Source organism: Choloepus didactylus, chromosome 24, assembly GCF_015220235.1.
Source record: "Choloepus didactylus isolate mChoDid1 chromosome 24, mChoDid1.pri, whole genome shotgun sequence".
In the NCBI taxonomy this organism is placed as follows: domain Eukaryota; kingdom Metazoa; phylum Chordata; class Mammalia; order Pilosa; family Megalonychidae; genus Choloepus; species Choloepus didactylus.
The window spans coordinates 24,844,602-24,851,547 of NC_051330.1; positions in this window are offsets into that span (position 1 = coordinate 24,844,602).

The window sequence follows — 6,946 nt, forward strand, 5'->3', positions numbered from 1 at the left end:
TTTTCTGTTCTGTGGACTTCTAGGACACTGAGACGTTGTTCAACTTCCTCTAATCTTGTATTGTGAGTATCCAGAGTCTTTTTAATTTGGCCAACAGTTTCTTTTATTCCCATAAGATCATCTATTTTTTTTTTTATTTACTCTTACAATGCCCTCTTTATGCTCTTCTAGGGTCTTCTTTATGTTGCTTATATCCTGGGCCATGGTCTTCTTGATGTCCTTTAAATCCTTTGCCATGTTTTTATTCCTCGATTGTAGTTCTTTGATTAATTGTTCCAAGTACTGTGTCTCTTCTGATATTTTGAATTGGGAGTTTGGAATTGGGTTCTCCATATCATCTGGTTTTATCGTATGCATTAAGATTTTCTGTTGTTTTTGGCCTTGTGGCATTTGCTTTGCTTGATAGGGTTCTTTCAAGTTGTAAAAAAAATACCTATTTAATTTTTCAGAAACACAGTTTGGTGGCATACACTTTCTCTAACTAACCAGCAGATGGCGTCTGTGAGTCACCTGTACCCCTCAAGTCAGTTCTCCACCTTGTCCCCATGGTGTGTGGGGAAATGATTCTTGTGGGGTTCAGTTGGAGAACTCAGTTTGGGTGTGTTGCTGGAGCCGTCTGCCCTGAATGTGGGGCGTGTGTCCAGGTGGTCAGGAAGGAAGGGCAGTTTTAATGTCAAACCCCCCAGGTTCCTGGAGATTCAAGGCCACCACAAGAGTCTAAGCCTTCATTTCAGTTCAGCCCCAGACCCTCTCTCTCGCTGACCCACAAACCACAGGACTTGGCGTAGCATCCCTGGGTTTTCTGAGCAGGTCCCCTTTCTCAGCTGTGATTTTCCAGGACCTCTTCTGAGGGAATGCTGTGCTACATCACCAGTGCCTGCCGTCCCTCAAGGGAAGCCCTGGGCCCCTGGGCCGTGCAGGGGCGCTCTCAGCCTGATGCTAAGATGGCCGAACAGGGTATCTCAACCCCTCCCTCCTCACACAGTTCCTTCTTCCCAGCTCCGAGACAACTGGTGGGGCTCTGGGCTGTGGGCACAGCCCTGGGCAGGAGTTTATCCAGCCCTCTGGGGAGCCAGCTGCAAGCCACGGGGTTTCTTTCTGCTTCTGGCTCTCCGCTCTGTTCCCCTGGCCCTGAGGGTATCTGCAGCAGGCTATCCTCCAGGCCAGACACCGAGAGGCCAGCTCAGCCCCCTCCTGCTGTGTTTTACTGTGTGGTTCCCACTGTCAGAACTGCAGCCACTCCTGGGTTTTTCCCTTTTTTTAAAAAAAAAAAGAACCAGTCAGTCTCCAAACGCCAACCCCTGTCTTCCCCACACCGCCGCGTGGCTGCGGGTCTTCCAGCCCGCTTACTCACTCGTTTCAGAATGCAGACTTCCGGTTTCACCAAATATATGGCCCCTGTGGTACTAGCAGACCTAGTCTAGCTGGCGCATCGCTGTAACCGGTATTCTGGGTCACTTTCTGGTTTTTATCTAGTGTTTTTCACGGAGGTGTTTTTTTGCCCTGTCTCACCTAGCCGCCATCTTAGGTTCTCCTCAGATATCCACTCTTGCCAATTCTATTCAACATTGTGTTGGAGGTAATTAGCCAGGGCAATTAGCTAAAAAAGAGGAATAAAAGGCCTCAATATTGGAAAGGGAAAAGTAAAACAATCTCTATTTGCAGATTACATGATCATATGTATATGTAAATATATATATATATATATAATAGTGAGGAGTTGTCTGAAACACTATCAAAATTAATAAATGAATTCAACAAGGCTGTAAGATACAAGATAAATAAATGAAATTGTATTTCTAAACACTAGAAATGAGCAATCCGAAATTAAATTAAGAAATCATCCATTTCTTTACAATAGCCTCAAAAAGAATAAAATACTTAGGAAAAAAACTTAACAAAAGAAGTTCAACACACTGAAAAGTAAAAACAGTGTTTTAAAAACTAAAGAAGTCCTAAATAAATGGAAAGACATCTCACACTCAGGGATAGGGAGACTTAATATTGTTAAGATGGAGAAACACCCAATTTTTTTTACAAATTCGGTACAATCCCTATCACAATCCCAACTGGATTTATTGATGAAATTTTAAAGCTGACCGTAAAATTCACAAGAAAATCTGAGGGACCCAGAATAACCAAAATCATCTTGATAAATAAAAAAAAATTGGAGAACACACACTTTATAATTTCAAAACTGACTACAAAACTATGGTAACGAAGACAATGTGGTATTGACATGAGAATGTACTAATAGAAGAGTGGAACAGAATTGAGAATCCAGAAATAAATCCTTCCATTATGGTCACTTAATATTTGACAAGAATGCCAAGACAATTAAATAGGGGAAAGAATAGTCTTTTAAACAAACGGAACCAGGACAATTAGATATCCACAGCCAAAAAGAATGAATTTGGTCCCCTGTCTCACATCATATATAAAAAATTAACTTAACATGGATCAAAGATTTAAATGTGTTAATTAAAAGTTCAAGCAAGCAACAAAAGAAAAAATACAGATAGATAACGTGAACTTTGTAAAAATTAAAACCGTTTGTGCTTCAAATGGTACCATTAAGAAAGTGAAAAGGTACCTCATGAAATGTTAGAAAACTTTTGCAGATAAAAAATTATCTGATAAGGGACTTATATCTAGAATATATAAAGAACTCTTACTACTCAAAAATAGAAAGGCAAATAACCCAATTAACAATGGGCAAAGGACTTGATTTCACATTTCTCCCAAGAATATCTACAAACAGCCAATCAGCAATGAATAGATGCTCAACATCACAAATGATTAGGAAAATACAAATCAAAACCACAATTAGATACCAGTTCACACCCACTAGGATGGCTAAAATTGAAAAGACAGACAATGGGAAGTGTTGGCAAGCATGTGAAGAAATTGGAACCCACATTTACTGCTGGTGGGATCATAAAATGGTGCAGCCACTTTGAAGGACAGTTTGGGAGTTTCTCAAAATTTTAAAAGTGGAGTTACTATACAACTCAGCAATTCCATTCTTAGGTATATCTACTCAAAAGAATTAGAAACATATGTTCACACAAAAACTTGTCTGAAAATGTTCACAACAGCATAATTTGTAATATCAAAAAAGTGGAAAAATCAAATTAATGGATAGAATAGTATGCTGTTAAAATTTGAAATGGAATTCTATGTAGCCAGTAAAATGATTAGGTAGATGATTTTTTGATATGGGAATTTTTTCAGGAAAAATTGTGAAAGATTAAAGTGCCAATTCCACCACAAAAAAATACAGTGAACAACAACAACAGCAACAAGAAGATTTGTATGTCACCTCTCAGATTGCTGATTGGCAATACTCAGGGAGGGTATAAGTGTGGTCAAACAGGCATGCTTATACATTGCTGGTGGTGCTTACTGTGAAATGGCACAACCATTCAAGGAAATCAGGTTGGAAATATGCAACAAAGTTTAAACTTGAAAAACCATTTGACCAAGAAATTCCAACTCTTAGAAATTTATTTTAACTCAGAGGAAATGTGTATGAATATGTATGGACAAGGATGATAAATATTCAGCAGTAGAGTTATGGTGGGATAAATTGTGGTACATCTATGCATTTTAATATTATGAGCCAAAAACTCTCTGTGTGCCTCAAGAGTCTCAGGCCATGCATATAAAGGAAATAAATTTGGCCCCTAGAGAGAATAGGTTACAGTCAACAAAACCCCTGTAAGTACCTGTGTTCATTTTGGCTTCCAGCTCCTCAACATACTGTTCCATTTGTATGAAAAATTTTCCTTCACTCTTCCTTTACTCAACCTTGAGGACTCACTTCCTTATTTACTCAGAAATACTTTCCCTGAATCCATTAAACTAGGTTGATTTCCCTTGCTTCATACCCATATACCTCATCCAGGATTCTCCTACATAGACAGCACCAGTCACACTAGCTTCCTTTACTCTCTGTCTCCCCTGTTAGACTGTGACCTCACCCTGAACATCTCAGTAAGGATGTTCAGTAAGTATGGTTCCTGCATGAATAAAGTGCCTGGCACATAGCAGGTGATCAATAAATTTTAACCATTACTATTTCTGGTACTATTTTATTCTGGATTAGTTGCAGTAAGAGGAAAAGAGATAGATAGGGAATCAATGAGAATATCACAGGTAGCTGAACAACAAGAGTTTGTTGTTGAAAGTGAATCCTGATGATTGTGCTGTATTTTAGGGGATGCTACCAGAGACACTTTAGGGGACCACCTACTCATTGGCTCAGAGGTAGCTGTTATTAATTGAACATGTACTACAGGTCAGACGTGTTGTAAGTGCTTTACATGTATTAACTCATTTAATTCCCAAAATAAGGGTGCTACCTGAAATGTATATCCTTACTTACTTATACAGATTAGGATACAGAGACAAGGAGAATTTAAACAGCTAGTGAAGTGTTACAGTATTATGTATGGTGGAATCTGGATTTGATCCCCGTCCATCTCCCTTCAGAGCTCATGCCTTTAATTGCTGTGCACGACTGCCTCTCCCAGATGACCAGGAACATAAATACCATGGAAATTCTTTTATATGGGTGAGGAAAGATGAGTGGTGGTATATGTTTTTATAAATGAGGCAGGAGAGAAAAAGAGGTCTATGGAAGATGATGCAATGAGTGATGGGTGTGGTGCTGGGGTGCAGAACTCAAGTGTTCTCCAGTGGACCCATCACTTTGCCTGCTTCCTATGGTGTTTCTCTTTCTGCATGACAACATGCAGGCAATTCTTCACACCCAACCTGAAGGGTAAGAAAATTGGACAGAAAGCATACATTTTACCATGGAATGGCCATGAGGTTTTTCTGACAGAATAGGATGTCTGTCAAAATTTGAAATGGAATTCTACTATGTGCCAGTAAAATGCTACTAGGTAGCCAGTAAAATGATTATGTAGATGATTTTTGATATGGGAATTTGTTCAGGAAAAATTGTGGAAGATTAAAATGGGCATTGTAAATGTTACTATGTTTTTCCCTTTTACTCATTAGCACTGTCAACTGTGATCACATATTACATTCTGAACAGCAGAAGAAAAAGAAAAGAATAAAGCTCCCAAATTGTCATAAAACCTGTTGGTGGTGAGGGGACAAGAGGACTTCCAGCCCTTTTTTCCTACAGGGACAATTTCTGGACCTGAAATTTTGTCAGCCAGCGCAGACTCCCTTCCAGATCTTCATCATCATTAGAGTCACCAGCTTCAGTTTCTCTGCAATTCCACGTCCTGGCTATGGAACCCTCATCCACTTAGCAGCACTCACCTCAGCTAATCAGAGGCACTTGAGTGGATAATCTGTCATGTGACACCGAGATCATATAACCTGAAGACAGTGAGCTTTGAGGAGGCACGAATGCCTTTGTGCATAAATGTACCGAGAAAGGTATGGAAAAAAAAAAAAAAAACTAGGAAATATTATTATTAGCAATTACCTCTGGGAAGTTTGGTGGAACAACATGAAGACCGTTTATTCTGGGAGCATAGAGCTCGAGTTTCATGCAGAAAAATTATCCCCTTAATCACTAATGTCATAACTCTTGTTGGAATAAGTGATCATGCATGCACTTGACCACAAACAGTTCTATGTATGGAGATAAAACCTGGGATAGAATGGAAACTGGAATCATAAAATAGGTATACCTGGGAAGAAATACTGCACATAAGGATCAAGTTTAATACGTGACTGCAAAATTGCCAGAAGTGGGAGAAGCACAAAACATCTTAGAAACTGGTGCAGCCTCTACTTTTACCACTTCCTACCTCTTTTCTTGTTACCTATTTTCCTACTTGTGTGACCCTATATGTGTTTGTTTCAGGGAGGTGGGATGTCTTAGAGGGTTAGTATGGGATGGAGTGTCTGAGAAGGGAGATAATGACGTTAGAAATTTCTGATATCCATGGCCCTGAACCAGGGATGTTTTCTTTCCAAAAACAGGGAATTTTTTTACTTCTGGAAACTAAATTAAAGCACTTTATTCACTTGGGTGCAGAGCAATGCTATAACATTGCCTTATTAAAATAGAAAAGTCACTTGACTTTTTCTAGGGCTTCAAAGCCAAGTACTGAGATGATTTTCTGCACAGCATCTTCCTGGGGGATTGCTATGTGAGTGCTGAAAGAAAATTGACTTTTAAAGATAAAAATGACTGTTTTCCCATTTTTTTGTAATGATTTTAATGTTTTAAAATGTTTCCTAATGATTGTACAGTCTCATTTTCCACCTAAGCTCTAAATTTTAGTGTTGCTTAGCCCTGTATCTTTTCACTCAGTGTGTTCACTCTTTTAAACTCTTCCTCTTTCTTTGATTCATTTAATAGCTATGTGCTGTTGAATTCTGAACTTCTAACTGTGGCCTGGATGACTCAGAATTCCAAACCCCTTTATCCAACTGCCTATCTAATAAGTATCCCTACTTAGATGTCCCAGGAATCTCAAATTCAAGATGTCCAAAACTGAACTCATAATTTCTCCTCTTAAACTTGTTCCTCATTTTTTTTGGGGGGGGGGATAGCAAATGTTTATTCAGAAATGGATAAGTAATACATAGTCTTCTCCATCACTTAATGCTTCTTCCTCTCGTTTTGAACAAAAGAGACAGATGGTTAATGTACAGGGGTGGGACGTGGAGAAGAGAGAGGGAAACAAAGACTAGCCAATCACCTTCTCTGCCCTTTTTACCAAGATGATGTCATGTGCAGTAGAGGAGGCAAATATATTCCACCACCCCATCCCACCTCCACCTTCCAAAACACGGGGTGCAACAGGAGGCTTTTGGCATTGGCTTTTTTCACTTGGCATCCTTCTCTTGAGTTTCGTCCAAGTTGTTGCATATATCAACAGGTTGTTCTTTCTTACTGCAGATTAGTATTCCATGGTATGGATGTGCTATAGTTTAACCATTCACCCACTGA